The sequence below is a fragment of the Anser brachyrhynchus genome (genome assembly GCF_964034855.1).
Source record: "Anser brachyrhynchus genome assembly, chromosome: 3".
NCBI classification, from domain to species: domain Eukaryota; kingdom Metazoa; phylum Chordata; class Aves; order Anseriformes; family Anatidae; genus Anser; species Anser brachyrhynchus.
In genome coordinates this window covers 86,209,994-86,236,431 of record NC_137696.1, presented here as the reverse complement: position 1 = coordinate 86,236,431, position 26,438 = coordinate 86,209,994, and the positions used below count along the sequence as shown (strand labels likewise).

The 26,438-nt window shown below is 47.2% G+C and overlaps 1 protein-coding gene across 1 annotated transcript in view; it reads right to left on the bottom strand.

Annotated features, from left to right (window-relative positions):
• BACH2 (BTB domain and CNC homolog 2) overlaps positions 1–14,661 on the bottom strand; it is a 192,702-nt gene extending 178,041 nt beyond the window's left edge. Inside the window, exon 1 of the mRNA XM_080586610.1 lies at positions 13,981–14,661. The gene's annotated coding sequence lies outside the window, so the exon portion shown is untranslated. The remainder of the gene's footprint in view (positions 1–13,980) is intronic.
• Positions 14,662–26,438: the final 11,777 nt, after the last annotated feature.

Here is a 26,438-nt window from a genome sequence, read left to right as displayed (position 1 = left end):
CCCCAGCTCCCTCAGCCGCTCCTCGTAAGACTTGTTCTCCAGACCCCTCACCAGCTTGGTCGCCCTTCTCTGGACTCGCTCGAGCACGTCCATGTCCTTTCTGTAGCGAGGGGCCCAAAACTGAACACAGTACTCGAGGTGCGGCCTCACCAGAGCCGAGTACAGGGGCACAATCACTTCCCTCGACCTGCTGGCCACACTGCTTCTTATACAGGCCAGGATGCCGTTGGCCTTCTTGGCCACCTGAGCACACTGCTGGCTCATATTCAGCCCACTATCCACCAATACTCCCAGGTCCTTCTCGGCCAGGCAGCTTTCCAGCCACTCATCTCCCAGCCTGTAGCTCTGCTTGGGGTTCTAGCCCGTTCTGCGGCAGAACAAGACATGAACTGAAGAAAACGTCACCAATAGGAACCAAAGCTGTACGATCTGCTACAAAGGAAGGGTATTACAACAATCAGATCTACGTGTAGCCATACGTCCATTCCCTTCCCTCCCATCGCCTCCCCAGGCTGGCAAGTGTAAATTTTTCTTCAACATTAATATTAAGGCAGCATGGTCCACAAGGCTGTAATGTTTCATCTAAAATGTACTTGAACATGAGCACACGTGCAGTACCCCCAACAAATATCCAAGGCATTAAACAGCACGGGAAGAGTTAAGACAAATTACAGGCCCTCAAGTAAAGGCTGAAAAATTGCAAGGAAACAAATCCGTACTTGCAAACGCTAACACGAAGCTTCTTGGGGTACAGCTGCAGAAGAAAGGCATCTCATCTGAAAAAAAAAAAATACATGCTCTCCACAACGCCTAGGTATTTAAGCTTTCTTTTTATTTAGCTTCAAGGTTCACCGAGACTTTGCATTGGATATTTAAACCTTAAGGGCTGTTATTTAATCTCAAACTCTCTCAGAGGCAAAGAATTCATAATTGTAGCTGACCAGTAAAGACCAGGGAAAACGTTTTCTTTCTTTTTAAATAACGTTATACTTCTAGGCTTCTAAAAGCCGCGGAAACGTCTAAAAGGTAGAAAAGGCAATGGCAAAAAAAAAAAAAAAGGGAAGAAATGCAACACTAGATAATTTTAAAACACTTTGCAACACCTAAAAAGGGCATATTAAACCACAACCTTAGTCATAAACCTCGCAGCAGCAAATCAGCGAGGGCCGGGGCGAGGCGCCGCCAGCGAGGCCTGCGGCCGCACGCACGCCGCCGCCGCCGCCGCCAGCAGCGGGTCCCAGCACCGTGCGATATATCCGCCCGAGGAAGTGGGCGTCCCACCTCGCCCCCTGCCTCTCCCCCTCCGTCCCCCTCCCCGCCTGACCACCTGTAGATGTCTCAGAGGAAGCCGACGGGCTCCCACATACTTTCCCAGCTACCCCGCGGCGCGTGTGTAAAAACACATACGGGCGCGCGGAGTACCGGCGTCGAGACTTTTGGCAATGATTAACCTACTTTGAAGCTCGCTGGGCTTTCTTTTTCTCTCCTTTTTAACTTGAAGAGAGAACAAACACCTCTGTCCTGTCCTTTCCCCTGCCCTTTCCCTTTCTCCCCCACGCGCGCCCCTACCCACACCCACGCGGCGCTGGAAAAAGCCCGTAAGCAGGGCATCGCCGCTGCGGCGTCCCTGGCGCCGGGAGCTGTGGTTTTGAGATTGAACACACAGCAAAAGAAGTTTTGCCCTTTCGACCAGAATTTTCCATTAGTGATTGAACACGAGTTAGGGGGGGAAAAAATAAAGAGAGAAATGTCTGTGTTTCCTCTCGTGCTCAGATGCCACAGTACGGTTGAGATAACTTCTCTGCGATAAACTAAACGCCGGGGAAAAGGGCATACGTCGACTGTCGGACAGGAGGTGCCCATCGGGGGGGGGGCTGCCAGCAGCTGGACCTGGTACAGGTGCTCTCCTCAGACATCAGGAGGACACCTTGCCTCTGCAGCCTTTTGATACGTCACTGTCTGCCTCAGCCCTTAAAAAAGCAGAGTAACCCCCCAAAAACAGCAGCCACAGACAAAAAAATTGGGATAAGTCTCAAAATTTAAGAAAAAAAAAAAGGGAGTTAAAGGGAACATGCGTTTGCTGGAGCTCAGGGAAGGGATCATCACTGTTGCGCTGCAAGCAATTTTCTGAGGGTCCTCTGGAAACTAGTTGCCCGATTTGCATCTTCTGCAACAACGATTTTCCCCTCCCTGAGCTGCTTCAAGGGGGAGGGGCCTGTGGGTGGGGAAAGAGTTAAAAATAAAAACAAACACTGAAAAGCTATTTGTAAACTGCCTCGCTTCAACTCGTGGTTTCTTCAACCGAACAGGGAGTGCACCTGCAGAGCAAGCCAGTGAGGGAGACACCTGCTCTATAAATACAGGGGAGAGCCCTCGCAAGGCTGCCCGTGCTCGCTCGCCTCAGGAGGAGGATGCTGATGTACTCATCCTCACGGGAATGTCCCAAACTTCAGGGTGTGGGAGCAAATGGAAGGCAGGGGGTGGAGGAAATGTATTTTTTTCCTCAAGGAGAACGTGCTGAGTGTGATTTCAGCTTTACAAGAGCCGCCGCTCAGTCACTGCCCTTACCTGGGTATTTGCACAGTTTCAATAAATGCAAGGTCTTAGGCACTTGGTCACCACCAGCTTACCCCAGAGCCTCTTGACCAAGCACATACCCGTGCTGTAAGCCACGCAGCCACCCTGCCACCTCTGGGTGACCTGAAAGCAGCAGTGCTGGAGACGGAAATAAAGCAATCCCCAAAGCAGCACACGCTCCCGCAAAAGGTGTCTCACACCCCCATCTCTATTCCCTAACCCAGCGCTAACCACCGAGGCTCAGGAGGAAAGGACTGGAAACAAAGGTGTTCCTCGCAGTTTTATTGTGCTCTGGTTCATAACCCAATGAAATGACACAAACTTCTCAAAATTACAAATTACTGCCTTAATGAGAAGAAAAAAAGCTAAATTATGGTGGTGAATCAACCATTACTTGAGTCACACACAGAGCATGCTGAATCAAACTGATAGCTGCAGCACAGACATCAGCCTTTGTTCATGTCCCCCACCCCAAAATAGCAAGGACAAGTTTCTGAGTAATGCCCTGAAGGTTTAAATCAGAAACCTAAAAGCAAGGCTGGTGTGGGATTTGGCAACAGAGCGCCCACTGCAGCTCCCTTCCCTCCCTGCTCCGCCCTCTGCACGGGCTGAAGCACAGCTGCCAGCAATTTCATTAATTTCTCGTCCTACAGGGATTCTTGGGCAGTTCTGGTACAGCTTTTGGGTCCCCCCATATGCAAGCCTATCCCGTTCCATTTTTTTTTCTGAAATAAGGCACCCGTGCAGGTTGGCTCCTGTATGCCTTTCTGACAAATGCAGGTCAGAGGTAAGCAGGCACAGTCAAGAAAGGTCCAAATTCTAGCCCAGCATCATCAGTCCTGAAAAGTAAAGCTCAAGAGCTGAAAACAAGCCTGAACCAGAAACGAGTTACTTCTGAAACACGATAGTTGCAACCAGTCTAGAGAGGCAAGTGCAATAACTACCACCACTGCTGCCTGAAAACATGCAGGTAATCGGGATGGGCAGGGTCTCCACGGCTGGTGTTCATATAAGCATCCCCAAAATGGCTGTTTGCCCAAAGCTTAACCGACCTATTCAAACTCATTGGTGCGCAACATTGGATGGAAAGGAAACCTTTCGAAAACTGTAATCCTTCACGCTGCAAGTGAAGGTGGATATCCAGATGTTTCAGGCGTTTACATGGGCTGGAATTTAAGTCTAGAAATGAGGAAATGGATCTTTCCCTACCCTTCCCTCAAGACCAAGTCCGTTTTTTCCTTACTGCGGCAGCAACAGAGCACAACGTATTTCTGCTGTGACACCACCATCCTGAGACAGAAGGCGGCAAGGGCTCACCAGAGCCTGCAAAGAAAGGCTGCTCCTTACCACCTGCCTGCTTCTGCATCCTCTCCTTACGGGACTGCATTGTCAAAAAGCGGGGACATCACACAAAAGGGCTGCACCACCTGGTGATTACTGAGGGGTATGAAGACTTCACATAGAGGGATGACGACATCACTGCCAGAAATGCAGTGAAGTTGGGTGGGGAATAAATAGATGCCTGCAAAGGAAGGAACAAAGGAAGCATCTGGCCAGGCGAAGCACCTCTGGTATCAGTGTTTACCACTCCCAGCTCACGCCGCCCCCCGCGGGATGAAAGTCTCCTTCGCTTTGAATTCCTCTGCTGCTGAGCGCTGCAGCCGGACCTTTCATGTTATTTTAGAGCAGACTGTAAAGACTTCGTTCCTATAAAGTTCTCCTGTGACGTTACTGACCTTGTTACTCTTTACACTACTCCAGTTTCCATGAGAAAGAGAAAAAAAATAGTTAAATTCTGCAAGTGATTCAAACAAGTACTGTGTTCATCTTCAGAAATGACTGGCATCACCTTGAGATCAAAATATCTACCCGATCTCTATAGGAAGGCTTTATAGCTTCGAGTTCTGTATAGTTAACATTTCAACAGCACCATCATTTTTCTCCACAAAAAAAAAAGGAAGATGAAAAGCAACAGAAATATTTGCAGCAGCCAGCTAATACCAACCCCAGTCTTCCTTGCAAGACCAAGCTACTGTCACTAAGTTAGCCTTGACAGCATCACAGTTTGTTGAGGTAGGCAACAACATAAATTAAGAGAGTCGGAGCAGTCAGTGGAGGAGCGAAATAAGGAGGCATTATTTATCTGTTCAAAGTAGGAGCTGCGAAGAAAAACAAGAAGAAAAACACTGATTAAGAAACACAAGTCATACACAGGCTGGTGTACAACAGAACTGGCCCAGTACATTTGCAACCTTCAGTTTTGCTTTAACAAGCAGGGCTAGACACAACAATTAGGCAGAAGCTACACCACACAGCACGCCAGGTCTTCCTTGCTTTGATCTTACAGAATGGTAAAAAAAAAAAAAAATTTAAAGAGAAAGTTTGGAGATGATTTGAATGATGTTCACAGCTTTTTAAGCTTGGAATTTGGTGGTTAGTGCATTAAGCATTACTCACTTTATGAACAAAGTGGAAAGTTAACACAAATTGGCAGATGACTAACTGTCCAAGAAACAGATTACTGAATGAATCACCGACTCTACTTTTAGCCTAATAATAAGACAAATGAAGAGGAACAAGAAGGGGAAAAAGACAAACAAAAAATTTCCTTGCCGAGTGCTTATATTTGCACTGCCTGTGAACTTCCAGCTATGACAAACTGCGTAACAATTTTATCATTTACCACCTGTTTTACATTCAGGTGAGCTCACTGATGTCTCCCACCACCGCTTCGTGCTGTCAGCTCGCCGGGGTTTCCACACGAGGCACTGAGCACCACGTCTCCCACAGCACACGTGGAGGAACAGCTGTGGGAATCAACGAGGGGCTTGGAAGTGAAGTTGAACCCCTGAGTGGAGCCAGAAGCACTTGGTGGGTTATGGGCTCAACGTGCACCAGTACCTCGGGCACAGCAGATGCCTGCAGTTGAGCTGACACAGAATTTAGGTTTCGCAGTTTGAGAGCGGGACCTGACCCAACATCTGCACGCACCTGCAGTTTCACTAGTGAAGTTCTTGGAGTATGTTTAGCTCATACTCACGGGCAGCATCCAGCTTTTCAAACAGCCACCGCTGCTTTTGTTCAAGGACACACGGACGGCAGCTGACCGGCGGCCAGGCCACGCGCGATGGTTTGAGCAGAGCCAGGCTGATCACTGCTCTCCAAAGGCTGCGGCCCTGCTCCCCGGGCCTTACCCAGCTGGTGACTGCACCCTCTCGCCATGAAGGAGGGGGTTTGACTCCCTCCTTCACCTGAGGGAACACAAACCAACCAGGGCTGCTCTGATCATCTGCTGGATCCCCTCCTCAATGCCTCCAAGGGCACATGCTTGCCATCGTGCCCATGGTGCCAGAGGTGTGCTAGGAAGACCTGAGGGAGCTGGGTTCAGGGTGGGCTGCAGCCACTTGGCCCAACAAGCTCTCTCCACAGCCACCAGGCCCCCTCTCACCTCCTGAGTTTAAAATCTAAATTCCCCAAGAGCTTGTCACAGACAGGTGACACGGCCAGGTCACATCAGGCCAGGAGGGACCAGAATCAGGGGGCAGTAACAAATCATGTGTGTATTTGTGAAAGGTGGTACACTTTTGCAATTTGTTAACGTAGAAGGGAAAGGAAGGCTTGCTTGATTGAGTTTTGTTTTCGTCTAACGTTTCTTGCAATTGTCTGTTGCAAAGCCAAAATTAAACAGCCCGAGTCTGAACCCAAGCCTCTCATGCCCTGGCAGCAAGCCCTTACCACCAAGCTGCAGGGTAGATGGGGAACAGGCAGCTCACGGTTTCCTGCAGTACCGCCACACTGCAAAAACACGACAGCAGTGACCTTCAGGAGACAGGACATGACACTGCGATACTCGTTGCACTTTGCTGCAGCCCTAGGACTGCTGAACAAATTTGGGTTTCCTTTGGAACCGTCCCACTCTCTCTCTTACCCAGGTACCTGCCAGACCCTGCAGTAAATTCAACCAGCAGAAAACTAATTCTACACACAAAATGAATAATCTTCTGCCGATTTAGCTCTCAGAGTTAGCCCACTGTGGGATGAGATGGGTGCCAGGGCAAGCACAAGGAAAGGAGAGGAGGTGATGCAGAGCACAATCACAGCCTCAAAATCCAGGTAGTGGTAGCATCTGCTCCCCTTTGCAGATCCAGCCATCAATGATTTATTTCAGATGCAAGCCCCATTTCCAAGTCAGCCAAGTAGAGAACATGGATGAGATTTAGAAGGGCTATTCATTCCCCACAACCCTACCCTCACGACACTTCTGATGGCACGGTTTTGTAAAGATATTCTGAAAGCAGCTCACCAAATCGATGTCCTTTTGAACTCTGAATAACCACCGATGCCGTATTTTGCGCTCCTTACAGGATATTATTCTGGGAACTTCAGTAAGAACTGTCCATAAATAAACTCCTTAAGTTGGAAGTTGGCCTTTTCTTCTATACTGATCTGAAAATAGTAAAATCTCTCTCTTATTGTTGCCATGTAACAAACAACTGGATTTTCACATGTTTCAAAGTTATATTTCCACAGGCTTCTGCACCTCTATTTTTAGTGTGCTTTTCCCAGTAAGAAGCAACCAAAGATTCTCCATCTCAGCCTGGTTATACAAGAAACTAACAACCATACCCAAGGCTTTTCAGCAAAATCCAGGTTAAGTATATAAATGTATTTAAACATTAAGTAGTAAAAGCTGCCCACCGAAGCTGAGGGAGCTGGGGTAGCTCTAGATTTCCTGAGGATCTGCCCCAGAATGGATTTTTTTTTTAAAAAGCACGCCCTGCTTTTCAAATACAGTGAGAAACAAAAGAACCATCCCATCCTTTTAAGGAATAACTTACTAGTATAAATATTGCACCAGAAGACAAAGTAAACATAGAGGTTTCACAAATGCAGGAATTCTCACTAACATGGAAGAAGAGGTGAGCTCTCCCTCACTTACAGTCTTCAAATCTTGCAACAACGCAGACGACTCGAAAGCAGGCAGCATCACTATAAATTAATGCAGCAGGTCAGAACACAGTGACTGGACTACAACTAAACGCAGAATACCTTGCGTAAAAGAATTAAAATTTAATATAGTGTAGCAGCAGGGAGGGCACGCTCTACTTGTATGAGAACAAACTGACCTGCCATTCTACAAGCTCCAATTTCAAACAAAGTGCAATGTGCAGCAGGGGGTTGCTTTGTTGCACTGGACAGACAGCATAAAAGATTTCAGCCTTCCAGGTAAACAGCTAAAAGGATGCCAGCACATTTGAAATCTATCACTTGAGGGGAAAAAAAAAGAATTTAACAGATCACTTTCTGATTCGCCTTTTTTTCAGTATCACTTTCAGTACTGGAAGACGTGCGTTTCCTCCTAGATAATGACACACGCGCATCCTGCAGGTTACTGTTGATCCTCCCATGACTTATTTTCTATTTACCTTCCCCTCCGGATGCTGTGACCCCAGTTCAACCAGCAATGCTGGGTCGCCCAGCAATATTACCATCCTCTCTTCATCAGGGTGGGATAGAGGTGGAGACCAACAGCTCGGCAGGATGAGGTAATGTGCCAAGCCTACCCCCCTCTCAACATAAACAGATCATATTCTCCAGATGCACATCTCAGACATCGAGGCTAAATGTCAGCAGCACCGACCGCAGTGGAAGGCAGAGCACTGAGACAGGAGAGGGGAAGATTTTCGCATCGTAATCGGTGGTACGATTAGTTTTTTGGTTTTTGGTTTTTTTCGGAGGGTACGAGATCTTTTGCTGTGGTGCAGCAAATCATTAAAGCTTCCATAATTTAAAAAAAAAAAAAAAAAAGGCTTGAAGTAATATTTTCCAACCTTTCACTAAGAGCAGGGGCCAAAACCACACGTTTTAAAGGTCTTCCACAGTTTTATTATTAGAAGTAGAAACCCTACTGATTCTGATGAGTCATTTGTATTGGCGGAAACCAAGAACACCCATTTTCTTCATGTGATACAAAGCTCTCAATGCGGTTTTCTATTCATTACTGGTCAAAGCAGTTGACTAAAAACAAAACAAGCGACAAGAACTCACCTTTTTGTTATTAAAGCCTGCTTTATACCAGCTGATTTTGTTTATCACACTTTTAGACTCACTTATATTTTGCCCTGCTTAAAAAAAAAAAAAAAGAAAAGAAAAACACAAAAGATGACTGAGGATTTAAACTCAGTAAATCCAGAACTGCAGGAGGATAATTCGCTCCGCTTCTGTAAGGGCTTTTGTGATAAGACTGAGAAAGGAAAAGAAAGGAGGAAAGAAAAAAAAAAAAGAGCACAACAAGAAGATCAGTTAAAAATCCTCAGTCAGCAGAAGCTATCATTTTAGGATCCTTATGAGTAATCGGAACAGAGTCTGTAAATAAAGAAACAGTTGTACAAGAGTGCAAGTTTTCATCTCCATGCAAATGAAGGAATCCTTTCATGCTAGTGGCCAGGGATACTGCTGCACGGGGTATGTGCTAGACTCTAAGACATGGCAAAATTCTGAAAATTAAAGACAGCTAAAATCAGGTTTCTAGAGTCTAACCAGAATTCTGTGCTGGCTTTAAAGAAGATTTCTGCCACAAAAAGGGGTGGAGGGTAGGAGACTACACGGCTAGTAATTCCCAAGGGAGAATATTACTTGCGTGCAGGACTCACTGTATCCAAACTGGGAACAATGTTCCAGGGGATTTTTTATTTTTGGTAAGTCAGATGTCCCGTTCCCCCAAAAAAAGAAACAAAGCCCAGAGTTTCGGTCCTGCTGAACACACGTAGCACCCAGACGCGCCTCAAGCGCAACCTCTGCAGAGGCGCAACGTGTTCCCACCCCGCGGCACGCACCCAGCGGAACAGCAGCCTGTCCGACTGACGGCGTGTTGTGGTGTTACGGGGGAAGAAACCACAGCAAAAGCAGTGACCAGAGAACTGAAAATAACCTCTGAACAACGGATCGGCGCTGACATCCTGCGTGCCCGCGCCTCCTATTGTGGATAGTTTACAGCGAGGGGAGCGCCAAGCTGCACCAGACACGTGAGTCAGCAAGAGCAGCTCGTAGGAAACTGCTGACATGTTGAATTGCTCTCACATACACTGAGCACACCTACCCACTAAATAAAAAACAGGCTGCATGCAAATCGGGGTAAAGGAACACCTCCACACTTACAGTTCCTGTTTTCCTAGTCCAGGCTTAAATTTTGAAGCGATCACTAACGAAGGAGGGGGGAAAAAAAACAACAACCCACAATGGTATCAGCTATAATAAGTAGCAGTGATGAAGTCTCAGGGGTCATTTTGTTTTAGCTGCTTTTATTTAAATAGACATAACTGCTTTGTCTCTTTTCAGAAAGGAAAATTGTTGCTCTACAGCCTGGAAGAAGCGCACGGTGACAGGCAGCAAACAGCTCCTGTTCTTCTGAGAGGGGAGACTCCTTGAACCCATGCACCAAAACCCATCCGCCCATCCCAGCCTGCCTGCGTGTTTCCAAACCTCAGGACCAAAAAGCAAGCTTCCAGCTTCTGTTCTAACTCCCACTAGGGCCAAACGGGCAAATTCCCAAGTTTTTCTGTCCCTGACAGCTCCTCAAGCATCTTTTCTGTTGACGTAACAGCAGGGAAGGTTATCATTCAAGCTTTAGGCTAATTCTGGAAGCGAACCTCAGAGGAGCTGACCCTTTCCTTGTGAAAGGTGACCAAGAAAAAGCACTCCCGGGGTCCTGGTGACTCTTGCCACCACCTCCCTCCCCATCCCCTTAACACCACCGGCTGAGACCCCAGGACAGCACAGCCGGTCTTCTTCAGGCTGCCTCTCTGGCTCTCCCCGCGCGACGATCAATGCGAGCAGCTTCCAAGCCCGATTTTCGCCGGGCGGAAGTTCTGTCATGCATGTAAACTCACAGCATAAAGGTTTTCCAGAACTTATTCCCTTGATCCTTTTTATTTACCTGTTCTGGACACGCGGTGGTTCTTTGATCAATATTATTACTTCTGGTAACTCGGGAGCTTCGAGTCCATCAGCGGCCACAAAGAAATTTGTATGCATTCCACTGCCTGCCTGCTTTAAAATTATAATTCATAGCCCAGCAGAGGCACAGTAAGTAGCACTCTTTTCAGTACACTACAAAGATGTTTCTGCCTAACTATAAAGCAAAATGAACACATTGCAACTCAGCTGGCTGTATTCATACATTTTACATCTTCTTGATGCGAGCTTCAAATGAATGCGTAATATTCAGGCAGCTGCCAAGGTTAATGTCTTTTGGCTGAATTTAAAGAAACGATGACCATTTTTTTTGTAAAGAGCCGAGTAAGCATTTTGAGCGCTATTCTGGAAAACCTTTGGAAATTATTGGGGGTGGAAATCTACTGTCCATTCAGCCGCTACAACAAAACCATTTAGGAGCCTCTTCAAACGTCAGTAAAGAACGACAATGACAGACACTACAAAGGCTCTGCTCCGCATTCCCTTAAAGCGTTTGTAGTCAGGAGGAGCCCTGAAAGCAGCAGGAGTAACCTGGACTGACAGCTGGTATTTCAGCTTGAATTCAAATTTCCTTCAACACATTAATGGAACGACTGGTGTGTTTCTCCCAACGTGCTTCCACCCAGAAACCACTAATATACAGCCATCACACCCCAAACGAGCAGAGATGGAAATTCAGACCCAGAGGTGAAAGATGGGAAGCGTGCATGCCTTCAGACCCAAGTCAGGCTTGCTGAACACTGCAGGTATGTTCATGCCACTTGTAAACTAAGCAGCCATTCAGCGAGCATTCCTTTGGGTGAAAAGGCACATAGGTTTTGATATGAATATAGATCCTGTGCTCATGCTACCAAAACTGAAATTGCAAGGGACTGTTCACAAGTCACGCAACAAATGCTACTCAGCTTACACCAATAGCCTGTTACACAAAAATGTCATTAGCACCCAACTTATTACTTTGCATATATTGGTTACACATCTCATTTTCAGCTTAGCACCACAGACGTACACTAGCTACACTCTAAGAGGTCTCTTTTATTTAATCTAAGCGTGTGTGAAGTCCTATCTGAAAAGGACATCGAGGCGCACAATAAGAAACCAGGTTTCAAGAATTCCCATAAAAAAAGATGCGAATGTTGATTTTTATTTTTTTCCCCCCCCATGGCTGGCAATTATTTTTAGAGAGTACCTCCAGGACAATAACAGGCGATCAAACTGCAGCCTTGCTAAGAAAGGCTGCTTCTGCACTTCAGAACAGAAAATCACACAATGAAAGTTTTAAAATATGCCAGAGCAAGCAGCCTCTGTCACATACTCTGCAATACACATCATCTACACGGAGTTTTATTTTCAGCTCTCCTTGTTGCTAATTGCGCAGACACAGAAAGTAATACGCAAGATTGCTAGACGGTATGGGAATTTTGTTAAATTCATCAATTCCGATGAGTCTCCGATGCCTTCTTTCATGCCAAAGACTTACCAGAACTTCCTCACGCAGGGAGCCTGCAGTCAGCGCCTATTTCTTGGGGCTGGGGCCGTCACTCCGAGCTGGCCACCCGTGTGCTATCGCTAGCCCCGCTTCGTGTCCAGCTCAGGAGGGAGAGCTGCCGATCCTCATCCTGCAAAACAACCTCCCGAAAGCAAAGCAGGGAGGAGAGGAGGGCGTCCCACCCACGTCGCCAGCGCATCATCCTGCAAGCCTGCATGGCATTAACACCAACAGATGTTCCAGATGTGCCTGCGGGTCAGGAAAGGACTACCAATACCTGCCACGGCACTCCCCTCCTGACGCGAGGTACCTGACGATGGACCCGTCGGGATCCGTCAGCATGCGTGCATCACTCGTGCATCCGCTGCCGGCACCTCCTGCCATCCGACCCTCCCTACCGTGAAAGTTTCCACGAAAGGCGGCTGTCTGAGCACCAGCTGCACAGCGGAGCTGCCCAGCATCGCCCTCCGGGAGCGCGGCCCTTCTGCCTCGCAGCTCCGACCATCCACCCCGACGACTGCCCTCTCTTTGAGAACGCCTGCTCTGGCATCACGGAGCCAGCTAGCAGGAAAACCAGACCCGTGATGCCGAATTTCAGTCCTCCCAGCTGGTCCTCCCGCAGCTTTCCTTCCACCTCTCGCCTCGGAGCGCCTTCCCAACAGCCTCTGGAGCCTGACAGCCGAACGTGAGGGGGCTCGTCACCGATTCCCTTCCCCACCCCAGCACCCGGACCCCAGGCGGGTGCATGAGGGTGTCAGAGGGGGAATTTTATTTCTATCCGTCAGACGTCAAGGCTCGTACCGCACCGGTTCAAGGCTGTCGCCACGACGGCCCCGCGGACAGCAGCTGAACACACAACCTTATCATTTCACTCTAGCCATCGCAACCATCTCCAATCCCGGCGCTCACGTACCTGGAGCAGTCCCCGTCCCCGAGCACCACCACCCTCTCCCAGCTGCAGAGCACGCCACCGCGATGGCAGAACCTCAGTCAGCTCCCAGCCCCCCCCAAAAAATTCCTCGCTCCTCGCTCGGGGCTTCGAACGCCAGATTAAAGCCCGCACAAGTTCAGCGGCAGTCCCAAAGTCTCAGAAAAACGGGATTTCGCCGTGAGAACACCGACACATCTTCAACTAGAGCGACCGGCAACGCTGCGATTTCGCAATCTTCCCGACATCCCGAAGCGCGATTCTAATAAGCTGTCGCTCCTGCCTCACGTTTGTTATCGCCACCTCAGAGGAGGAGAGACGCGGCTTTACCCCGGAGCTGCCGCGGGGCTCCGGCAGCAAGGGCAGAGCGATCCGGCGGCACCCCCGGCGCCTGCAGCCCGGCACCCGCCGCCTTACAAAAATAGCCTGCTCCACAAAAGGCGAGGCATGATTTCACACTTAGCCTCGCTCACGACAGCCAGCGTCTTCGCAGCTCGCCGCCTTGCCTACACGCTACGTTTTAATGATCCAAGAAACTGCTAGCGGAGTTAACATCTCTCTCTCTCTCCGAACCTATAAAAAAAAATAAAATAAAAGGGGGGGGGGGGGTGGGAAGGGGAAGGTCTGGGGCCACGCTCCCAGCTCCGCGTGTGCCCCGTGCTGCAGGTGGAGGGAGCGACGAGGCTGGGTGTCCCACTCGCATATATACACCCACAGGTACCCACAGGTATATACACGTACCCACACACATCTATACGTACACAGGCACATATATACCTACAGATCGTACATACACACACTTGCGTACCGCCCGTTACGCAACGCGCGCTCCCCTCTTCCAAACCCCAGCGCTCCCCCACTGCAGCCCCCCAAGAGCAGGGGGGGAGGAAGCGCAAAGGCGGGGGGGGCACACACACACACACAGCCCCCCCCGCTCCCCCTTTTTGCAGCCTCCCCCCCAAATTTACCCCCCTCCTCCCCCCCCCCCCCCGGCGGGGACGGGCACACTCACCTCGCCTCCGCGCAACTTTCGGGGGTCCCCGCTCGCTGCAGCCGGGTTTTTATTTTTTTTGGGGGGGAGGAGGATTTTGGGGGCAGGGGGGGGATTTTAGGGGCGGGGGGGCTGTTGTGGCTGGGGGGGGGGGGTTGTTGCAGCTGCTGCTGTTGTTGTCGTTTCGGGGATTCTCGTTAATACTGCCGTGCGCTCACCGACCTACAGCTCTCCGGCCGCCCCCCCCCCCTCCCTCCCACCCCCCCCAAAAAAAAATAAAATAAAATAAAGGAGGGGGGAAGCAAAAAAAAAAAAAAAAAAAAAAAGAGAGATATCCCCGAGCCAGGCGCTCATCACATGGCGGTTGCTTTGAACCAGCTGCTCGCGGAGCCCGAGCCGTGCGGAGAAAAATAAAGGGGGGGAAGGGAAGGAGAGGGAGGGAGGGAAGGAGAGGGAGGGAAGGGAAGGAGGGGGGGGAGGCAGAAGGGAACGGGGCGGGGGGAGCGGCGGCGGCGGCAGCGGCTGCCGGAGCGGCACCGGGGGCCGGCGGCAGCGCGGAGGCGGAGGCTGTCGGTGAGGAGGAGGAGGAGGAGGATGAAGAGGAGGAGGAGGAGGAAGGCGGCGCTGCTGCTGCTGCCGCGGCCGCTGCCGCCCCGCTCTGCCCGCGCCCCGCCGCTGCCGCCGCCGCCGCCGCGCGCGCCCCGTCCCGGCGCCGCCCCCGCCCCGGCCCCGGCCCCTCTCAATCGCCGCATTGTTGACATTCGCGGGCTGACGTCACCGCCGCCCCGCCCCGGCTCTCCCATTCACAACAACGCTTACGCCAGCGGCGCAGCGCCCGCCCCGCCCCGCCCCGCTCCTTTCCCCGCCGCTACGCACCGCGGGCTGCGCGCGGACGCTCCGCGAATAGCGGCCGGCCGGGACGCCCCGCCTCAACCCTTCCCCCCCCTCCCCTCCTGACGGAGGCGCATGCGCGGTGCGCTCTGCCCCCCCATTGCCTCTCAGTGTGTGTGTGTGTGTGTGCCGCCGGACCCCGCGCTGGGGGCTGCCGCGGGGGGCTCTGGGAGTTGTAGTCCGCCGCGGGGCCCCGCCGGCCGCCATGGCGGCGCGGCCCCCTCCCCATCCGGCCCGAGGGGCGCTCCCGGGGTGGAAAAGAAACCCAAAGGGGCACGAAACCCACCCCTGGCCGGTGGGAGGTGTCCCCTGCAGCCCCTTCCCATGGCCAGGGCCCGCAGATCCCCTCAGGGCAGGACCCCCAGTGGGAAATGAGCGCGGACACCCCGAGCCTGAGGTGGCCGGGCAGCCCGGAGGGCTGCTGGTAAACACGGGGGTTAAAAAGAATAACTGGTTTGCAACAGAGATCACCTCTGGAGACATCTCTCGTTAAAGGGCGTTGGGTAACGAAAGAGTTACATTAGCCTGGGTCGTGAAGAAGAAGCTGCAGTTGCAGCCACTGAAGGATGATGGTGACCTACTCAGGAATTAACATGTGCATGCCTTATTTTTTCCTGTGTTTATGTCAGCTCTCACTGTACATTTTCATCCCGTTTCCCCCTTTCATACACAGACAGGTGACACGTAATGTTTTCTGTATCTTCTCTGAGGGAGGAGCAGTTCCTGTGGCGTTTGCTGCGCTGATGCCTCCAGAAATTGCAGCTACCTGCCCGAGACTACCTGTGTTCTTCAAAGTCTACCTAATTACAGAAAAGTATGCAAAGACTGCGTCAACACAAAACCAACTCTTCGTATGTCCCGTCAAATGCATTGTAGCATCAAATACATTGTCACTTTTCAAAAGCATAGATCTCCCCCGGCTTGCATTTTACACGGCTGTCCACTTGTGTAAAGTGAAAAGCGTTCTAGTTTGGTAGCGTTTTACCCCTGCTTTTCATAGCTACACGGGGCTGCAGAACAGCACCCCGCTGCAGACTTTGACTCATAAAATTAAATGTCCTTTTCCAAGTGACGTTCGTATAAAGCGTTGCTCGCAAGAGCCTCTTTGGTTCTGGTTCTGCAGACATATGTAGTGTTTAGACACGTGAAAAGCCCCACAGTGTACTTGTCGTGTGTTTAAGCACTAGCAAGGCTGAGTCTCCTTGTTGCCTTGTTTTTCCTAGAGACACAAAAATAGCTTTGTATTGGCATGAGAGATAAAAATACTATATTCAGAAAGGCTCAGATAAAAATAAGTCATGCAGCATTTGTAATGCTTTAGCTAGTGCTTTACATGCCCATTATGTCACCGCATTCAAAGTGCACACGCTCTGGTATTTACAACACACTACACAGGATCCGGCTCCAGGTAAGTCAAAGCTGGTCAAACAGAAAACTCAGCAAAAAAAAAATAAAATGCATAAACCTCTGCCCATAGCACACATTCCTGAAAAGCACAGTAATCGCCATTTATCTTCCTGGCTGTCATTTTGAAATGAATGTTACTGTTTGACTTAAAATGAGCTTAAAGTGGAAACTTGTCCCTTTTAGATCTTACAGTTCCTTTTACTCTGTGATACAATTTCCAGTGTTTTCAGTGTGAACCAGACCAGGCTTCTGCAGGACGGAAATCGGCATAGAGGAAACAAAGCAAGAGCCAAATAGGAATTGGGCAAATCAGCATTTTGAAATCTCACCAAGCACCTGCATATAGCTTTTGATACATAAACACTGTTAATAATTTTGTGACCATTTCTTAATGGAAGACACCATTCAGATTCCTGCGCATCATTCAGAGCGTGATTTTATTATACAGTCTGTTGGGTCTGTAGGTCTTATACTAGAGAACTGAGGAAGAACTGACAGAGTTGATTTTCAAAGATAAAAGGAACTTTACACTAACTGAACAAGACCTACCATTTAAAAATGCTATTCTTATATCCTGCGTGTTAAGATTTCATGCATTTGCTTCCTAATACACCCCCAAACTGCTTATATTCCAGTAACACATCCAGTCTGATCGTGTTTCAGTTGCAATCAGCTATCTTCACACCTCAATTTTTGTATATGTAACTATTTCTGGACCATTTTTCTTGAAGAACAGCCAAACATATTCCAGACAAAGATGAGTTTTTTGAAGAGATGTCTTATACGATCTCTCAAAATGATCACCAATTTGTTGAGCAACAATGACAAAATGAGGTGAGAGTAAATGTAGAGAAGTGCAACGTAGAAGTTATCCCACGAAGACTTCGGGGAAAATTCACCCAGAATGACTCAATGCCATCCTCAAGAGAAGGCTGCCTCGATACATTTTACAACCGGCTTCAGCTCAGCTTTATGGATGCAGTTCCCTACTATGTATTACCTTTACCAATGTCTTAATTAGGCGGTTTCCCCACAGCTCCATGACCTCATCCCTTTAGAGAGGACTGCCTGGCTGAGCTTGTGGCACTTGACCTACTTTTCAGTATTTTCTTTGTGGATAACACGACACTTTCCAGAATATTTAAATTATGAATGCCTATTTCAGTCATATTTCATATGTCTATTTAAAAGATTTTAAATGAATACAATATTGTAAAACATGTCCCAACATCCCTTTCTGAGATCTCATTTGCATATCAGTCTTGTAACTTGAGTAGTCTTAATAGTGCCACTTGTTGGAGAGCTCTGTGTATTGCAAGATATTTCAATCACGTATTTTTAAAACAAATTGCTTTTTCCTGGTAACAAGTAATTCTTAATTTAAAGTGCTACAGGAAGAGATGAAAATGCTGCGCAGAACAACTTTTGTTGCAGTCTCATCTTCAACCACAGTGACCTGAAGACTCTATGAATGAGCAACACATTAGTAGGCTCAAAATCTTATGCAACTCCATCTTTATAGTGGTAATGAAAGAGTGAAAAAGGAAAATAAGGACGGATTTTGTGGTTTTTAATTGAGGAAATTGTCATTTCCTTCCACAGTATTATCACCCTGCAGCAGTTGGGTGAAAAGGATGAGCTTTCCTGGATAAGCCCTGGTCCTGCACACAGATCTAAGTCATTATTCATAATTATGCACATATTCTCCTGGGTTATGCAGGTAGAATTCATGAAATTGCATCATTCTCTTTGCAGTGATTAAGAAATTCACAGTTGATTACTGATTATGCTACAGGCACCATATGTCTTTTCGCAACCAGATTCTAACACACCCCAGGTAGGTTGCATTTCCAGGAGCACTGACAGTACGAACAGCACACACTGAGTCAGTGGCTGCGACAGCTAAGAAGGAGACATTGTCACGGTGCATGATATCAAAGATTCACAATGTAATGTCTCCACAGCATGGCTTGACATAACATCAAAAGCTCCACAAAAGAACATTTGCCATGCACAGAGCATCAGATCTCTGGTATGATATTTTGAGGAGCCAGTGAGATATCATATTTGAAATATATTGAAGTATTAACAAAGCATTGTTGCCAAGACTGAAATTTCAGTGTCAGGAGGCAAGGCAGGAAAAAAAGACAGGCGCTGACCTTTAAAAAATAGATGTGGATAACATAATATAAAGGGACTTTTAAGGAGCTGGTGACTTCACATGTCAAGAAATTGAGGGTCAAGAATCATTGGGGTTTATGCATTATGTCCAAAACCCTTTGTATGGTCACTAAGTCAAATGTTAGGCTCTTCTCTTGTGTTTTCCTTATTCGAAAAAGATCAGTAAACAACTCAGATCGCCTTCTTGCTACGGTTGCCAGACTTTGGTTTAGCATACAGTAATTTGGGAAAAGTAATTGCAACACCTATGTTAGACAAATGGGACGCACGGCTTAAAGATTATTCTTTTGATTGTTTCAAAGGGAGATCTGAATGTGTTGGCCGCAGAGCAGCACAATGCTAACAGCCTTCTGTTGTCTTGGAGTGAAATGCTGTGACCGGCAGTCCAAATACAGCCCACAGCGAGTCCTGGAGATAGCCAGTGGGGTTAAGGCTTAACCTTTTCCATTTTATCTTTGAATCAGTGCTGCCTTACGAGATTTTTATTAGACCTAACGTTGCTTTCATTTTTTTTACTTAGTTTGTACTTTGTGATATTTCAGAATCTACCCTTATGATTGTATTTTAAAATACAGAACTGCATTGTATTTTAGCATTCCAGAGGTCCAACCTTTTAAATTCCCTGATTCTGCAGGTTTGGATGATCCCAGAGTCTACTTCCAACAACAGGGGCATCTATAATGACATATTTAAACCTCAGTTCATTTAAACTTAAGAACTGACACAGGTGAATCAGCTTCAAAAGCCATTTGAGATCAGTTGTGGACAAAGCTCAACCTTGTTTTAGCTGAACTTGCTCAAAAGGCCTGCAAACATCTTCCCCCCCCCTTTTTCTTTTCCCCCAACAACCTTTCCTCTTTCTTAATAATTATCCAGAAAAGAAAATATCTGCAGCAAACCTTGAGAGCACAGACCATGGAAGTCCATCGTACTGCAAATGAAGGAATGAATAAACAAGAGGTTGGGAAGAAGGTCCTCTCTGTTGAGCACTACTCAGAGAGGGAAAACTTTTAGGACCGGAGAACAAGGAAGGCATGCAGAGATTAATCCAGTTGTGATGGAGGGGCATTTGTGCTCTGGACACCAAATATTAGGCAGGAGACTTTTTTTGTTCAAAGCCTCATTCAAGAGCACGGAGATATTTCTGAGCAATCTCAGTGCCAACTCTGACATGTCACAAGACACCAGTAGTCTGGCAAGACTTAATTCAAAGTCACGATTTTGGGAAGGAACAGAAAATGGGTAAGAAAAAAAAAATCCCTGGTGAGAAATTACGATTTTTAAGGAGTTTTTTACTTTACATAGTCTTGAACATCAATGAGAGTTTATGCACATGCACCAGCGGCTGAGAAGACCTGAATCCATTAATTAGAGTAAAAGCCTTGAGGTAATTGTTGCTCACAAACAAAAACATGGGACTAGTAACAGCTCTGAATCCTTAGCATGTGTAGTTCTGCTTTCACTGGATAACTGTAACAGAGGCTCCGTGTAAATAAATTCCTTTCCTTTCAGGCTGGACTGCGCAGCCACAATGCAGGACATGTTGCCATCATCGTCAGGATGTCGCAAGGAGTTAAGGAGTTTCTTTGGAACTGGAAAGGGCATTGAGACACCTGACTAGGTGCCCAGCTGCCCCTTGCAATTCCTCCTGCAGTCCTTACCACCTCTGGGGCAGCTGTATCCTTGCACTTTAAGCACAGAACTGAGACAGAAAATATATTTCTGAAAGGGTGGAGATGGCTTTTTACCTGCAGAAGGATTTATAAGCTGTATTCATATGTTTTTTGATTAATGGACAGTGTTGCTGAAGTGTTAGCACTTAAGGCAGGGGTCAAGTCCCGGTTATTTTTCTGTCTTGGAGGTGAATGCAGAGTGCGTCGGCTTGCAGTGTATCTGCGATTTTTTTTGTAGCCGAGGAAAATAATTGCGACCCCTGATTATGTGAGTGATTTAAAGCTGCTCTTTGCTGTATTAACTTGAAGTAGTGAACTCTAAAGGTCTGCTGTGAATAGCCTGTGAATAGAAAAGGGACTCCGCTGGAACTCTCCATTATGTTTAAGTTTGTAGAAACCAGAGATTGAAAAGACCCACAAGTTCACTGAATTCGCTGCACAGACAAGTCTGAAACTACTTGCACAGTGATACCCTTCCTACGTGTCTCAAAAAAAAAATAGAAAAGAAGGGAAAAAAAACATTGAGATGTTTCTGGAGAAAATGCTTTGACACAATGCAGGCCATTAGGATGTCTACATTTTGACCTGGTCTTCCATCAAGGTAATTTCTGAATCAAATTTTCAGTATCAGTTGCAGAATGACTAAAACATTAAATCCTCATGGAGAACAAAGATGATTTATTATATATTTCTCATTCTTGCACTGCAAGGAAATATTATAGTCCACAGCTGTTGAAGTTCTGGTGTTCTGTTCTTTGAAGAATTATCAGCTTAGTCTAAATTTAAATGTTGTGAAAATACATCAAAGGTTGATAAGATATATTTTTTTATTTAAAAAAAAAAAAAAGATGGCAACCTGCAATGTCTGAAATTCAGACAATGATTTGAGTAAAAGCTTGAAGGCAGTCTGTACAGAAACAAACAAACAAACCAAATTGTGATATTTGGTGATTATCCCAAGAGAAAAGAAAAAAAGCAAACAAATGTTGCAAACAGTGACAAGCAAATTCCAGGAGAAAAAATTTCAATTGTCTAATAGTTGAACTCAATTTGATTTAACTAGATGCACAGGCCAAGAAACCTTTTTTCTTTTTTTTATGGACTTTCATGGGAAGTTGACGGAGCTCCTCAAAGGAATAGACTTGCTAGCTGCAATTTATGTGTGGTACAGCCTATTTTTGTCTTTAGCTTATGAAATTTGGTCTAGTTTGTCATGACTACTTTCTTTGTTAAAAGGTAAAATGCACATTGGGCAAATGTTCTATGGCAATTTGCATAAAAAGTGATGACAAAGAGCAATTAATTCCTCATTATTATGCAGTGAAATGCTACTTTGCTCCTAAGTGACTGTAGAGTAGGGTTTTTTCTCTGTGTGTAAATCTGTTGCGGCATTATTCTAAAAATAGTACTTAAGAGCCCTCTGCACTCTGTATAAATCAGGGTCTCTGACACTCCATTCGATTCTCCATGGAGAGATTTTTCTCACACGTTCTTAACGCCACAAGTATCACCCAAAACGTTCTGCACAATAATAAGCATCAGAATTTTGTTAGATAAAGCAAGATAGAGGAATTTAATATTTTGTCAAATTAGATCTCTATCCTTTTTATCTTGAGATCAGTATTCAAAGTACACTCAGATCACACACAAATAGAAACATATTCCTACCACACACAGCTAGTCTGTACAGAACAAAGAGTCAAGATATCGTTTTCTGTGAAGGCTTGATTCTGAGTACAGATTTCATTACTGGCTCACCATAGGATAATGAAATTCCTTCAGGGCGAAGATGAGGTACATCAAAGAAGCAGCGTGGAGAGGCAGACTTTGTTAGTGCATGCTCTGTCACCTGCATTACTGGTCCTTGCCTGCCTTTAATTTGTAAGGAAATGCTAGTAATTCAAAACCTTTTATTGGACCAACTTATATTTATATATATACATTCATATATATATATATGTGTATACACACACATGCACGTAGTAATATATATTTTTCAAAATACAAAACCTTCTGGAAGTTGTGTGATTTCTCTGCAACTGAAGCGGAATACGGAGAATAATTAGTTTCTTTCTAGCACAAATGACCCATGCGGATGCTAAAAGCATCTTTACATTTAGTAAATAAATGCCGTCTGCACCATGTAGATAATAAATAACACTTCGTGCAACTTTCCCTTTTTACTTCTGTAGCGATTCAGAGTGACTTTGGTGCTTATGGAAATGAGAGGTAAATGTTCAGCAGGACCCGGAGCTGCGGAAGGCATGAATCACTAAAGCTTTCCCACAAAGCTTTGCCAATATGGGAACAAAAGGGCTGCCCTACAGAAACACATCATGGCTCTATCTAGTCCAGCATCCCGCCTCTGGCAGCGTCCAGTAACTGATGCTTCAGAGCAAATCAAAACCACAGCAAGCACCTAGCTAATTATGAGATGCTATGCGTAGAGGAAAAAAGGTTGATCCTGACTCACAAGAGAGCAGTTTATGCCCCGAAGCGTGAGGTTTGATTTCCCTTGTATCCGTTTGCTTAACTCACACAGTTGCAAATACGATTTATGCTTAAAAGAGTTTCTAATCCTTTCTTGGATCCTAATCAACAATCTGCCGCCATAACCTGAGTTACCAGGAAGTTCTTCGGGCTGAGCACACTGAGCATGGAAGCCTTTTGCTTTGCTACTTTAAGGAAAGTTTTCCAGCCTTGGCCTAACACCCAGAGCCCTGAGGATCAGCCCTAATTGTCTCGATGAAAATACCCGAGCTACCACTCCCTTCCCCTTGAGTCCTCCGTAACTGAATCAGTTCATTCTTCCCCGGCCCCCACCTGCAATGCTGTGCCTTTGGGTGGGTTTCCTTCACCGGCACGGGGAAGCGGCTCCCACTTTCTGTCCCAGGGGCTTTGGGCAGGTTGTGCATCCCCCCTCGGTGCAGGAGAGGTCTGCCTGGGGGCAGAGGCTGAGGCCTGGCCCTGCTGCCTCCCCTGGCTGGGACAGGGCGAGGAGCCAGGCCTTGAAGCGCAGGGGAGGCAGCAGCAATGCCAGCCCCTTGCTTCTGCTCCTCTAATGTTTCCTCACGAAGTAGCCACAGCTCCACTTGGGCTGCTCTGTGGAGGCACTCAGTTCCCGTAAGACTACCTCTCCTTTGCAGCCAGCTCTGAATTTTCTGCTGTCCCAGGGAAGAATGCAGGCGGCGTTTCCAAATCTGCCCTTTGAAGACCTTGAATAACCTTGAGCTTGGCACTGCCAGCTGATCCTGGCTCATTGCAGCGGAGTGGTAATCTTCTCTGTGCTCTCCCCACCGAGCATGGGTTTCTCCTGTGTACGTCTCAAAATGGTTATTTAGGTCCAGCACAGGGCCTCACCAGCAGTACCAGAAGGGTGGATCCAAAAAAAAGGTTTAAATACTCCCCGTGGACCTTAAGTGCTTAAGCCTAAAGATGTGACCCTGGACTCCTAAACAGAGTTGCCTCCTAAACAAAGAGGTGCCCAGACTCAACAGGACTGAGAGATTTTCATCTCAAAGCTCCTCCTTTGTGGCCAGATGTTGTCATTGGCATGCATGTGTAGACCAGCCTCAGATTTGGTGGTGCTGAGCAGACTGGTGCCTAAGGGTGTGCTTCCAAGACAGCTCAAAACAGCCCTCATCAGCCCCGCTGCAATCCCGTCCTCACCTCTGGCTGTGTTTTCCTGCCTCTCCCCCCTTGGGCAGGCACTGGTGTTTGTTTGACCTTGCAGTAAGCTGTTTCAGGAGCTAAAGTGGCTGCACATTTCTTTGTAGGATTAGTTTTCTGCCAGCTTAACTTCCTGAACCAGCTGACCCTGGAGATCAGAGGAGACGAGGGCTCGTGCTGAGGAAGGAGTGGGAACAAAAGGCTGGGGACAGGGCAGGACAACCGGGACTTGCAGGGACCCACAGCCTCAAGAGTCCAGCCCGGAGGCACTCCTCAGCCTGATACCCCACAACAAGGTGCTCTTCACGCTTGATGTTCCTCAGAGCAGAGGCTCACCAGCATCAGGCGAGGGGCAGAGAGCCAGCAGCATCACCGTGTTTTAGCAGGAGGCAGGCTTCAAGTCCAGGGAAGAACTGCAGGTGCCTGAAGTGGAGAAGGGAGGACGCAGGGAAAGGGGTCTGTGTGCCACACTCGGACTTGGAAGAAGAAATGATGAGTCTGGTGGTTCACCACGGGAAGCTCTTGAGACCCGTGAGCCCCTTGTGTGCAAGGCGGAGGCACCAAGTGAGCTGTGAGCACAGCGAGGGCCGGGACCAAGCAGCCTGTACGAGAAATGAGGATGGGTATATATGCAGGTTTTACTGAAACCAGCCTCTTTCCTTTCATGCTTTCACCATACCTAATGTCACCCATCCCTCTATTTCCATCAGCTTTCCCAGGATCTCTTCGGCTATAGCCCTAGCTATGTCAAGCAACAGAGCAAAAACCCAAACGAGAGGCATTGTTTCGCAGTGACCTCCGCACAGAGGACAGAGCCTGTCAAATACAAAGCTCTGAGACAGAGAGTGGTGTGTCCACCCGATTATCTAGAGTGGCTCGTGTTATTTTATTTGCTTAAGTGTCAGTCACTGGGATAGTGAGAGGGATGTCTTCAATGAATTTTACTTCAATGAAAATGATGAATTTTCTTGGAACAACTACGTGAAGAGAATGCCAATTTCATACGAAGAAACACTGATTTTGCCTACACACACGTGGTATGTTGTACTCTTCAGACTACATTTTACATGCCTGGGGTGTATGCGTGTGATCTACTCAAATCACTTGCCATCTTCCATAATTTATGCTGCCCTTCAGTCTTAGCAGCGTGCATAAACTTCAGCAGTGCGTTGTCACTCCTCTCTAAATCACTGTGAAAGATCACCCAAAGAGCAGTTCTGGACCTGGGGTGTTCTGTGTCTCACCCGCTCTGCTGCTGAGAGAGCAGGCTCTGAGGTGGCAGGATGACATGGCAGAAGAGAAATCACAGTCGGCAAGGTGTGAAGTACCATCCTTCACAGTAAGAAATTAGAATAGGTAACGTGCTGGCAGTTGCCGCAGCTGTTCAACCCTGTGGTAGCGTCCCGGGGGTGGTGGCGTCAAGGAGAACCCAGCTTTCCTGGAGGCAAACGTTCCCCCTTTTGTTCAGGCAGCTTTTTTTTTTCAGAGCCACACTGTGAGCAAACAGATATAATGGCAATGGGAAGGCATGAGGGTTAACCTTTAATTCGCCAGGGGTTTAGCATTTACTCTTGTCATGTAACCCTGTACTGAGATTATTTGTTTCCTATTGCTTAATCCACTTATAACACAGGATACTAATCCACAATTTGTAATTTGACCTATTGGTCTGCTACCAGGAGCTTTCTCAAAAGCACTTTGAAAACCCACTGACACTTACCACTTCCTTAATTTGCTGGGACTTTTTGCAGGTTTGAGGGGAAAGAGCTGCAGCACAGCTGCAGAGCCCCGTTGGCTTGATTCTGCACACCAAAATTAACTTGTCCTTGGTTGCACACAGTGTGTATCCTCAGCCCTGAGGTCTGCGTTACCTGCATTCATTTCTGACTCCTATTTTGGAACAGGGAAGTTCTCTTGTCTTGGGAAACACCCTTGTTTTTTTACAGTTGTGTTGCATGCTCTTGCCAGTAGGTCTGTTCTGTAGTTCAGCTTCTTCTGAACACCCCTGGGATTCTTTTAACTTCATGAACTCAGTTTTCTCAACTTGCTCCAATACCTCTTCTTCAGAAATGTTTATCTTTATAATATTACACTCATAATTTCCATAAACTTCCAAATCCCCCACTACAGTGAAGACAAATGCAAATAATAAATTCAGCTTCTTGAAAATGTCTTAATCCTTGTTAATTGCCTCCTTAATTCCTTAGTGACCTGGAGGGCCTACAGAGACACACACGCAGCTTTATTTATGTTTAGTCTATTTGAATAATTATGGATTGTTTATCTTAATATCTTTGGCTATTTGCTCTCTCTCCTCCCTCTGAATTACTATATATTTACGGTTTACTCGCGTCTTGTGCGGAGCTGGTTTGGGCAGAATTTCTAACATGTCTGTGTGAAAGCTCCTCTGGTGTTGTCCTGGAGGCAACGTCTCTGAAGTTCACAGCACCGCGCTCTTCTTTCAGTACAGAAACTCCTGCCTTGCAAGATCCTTTAAGGCTCTGGAATTTCATACAAAGGCTCCTCTTGCTTCGGTCCAACGTAATAATACACCTTCCAATTCACAGAGGCATGTGATTTTTTAAATATTAACAAAGATATTAGCCAGGAGAGCAGCTTAAACTTAGGGTTGTTAGATACCATGCCCAGTTTTAGCCA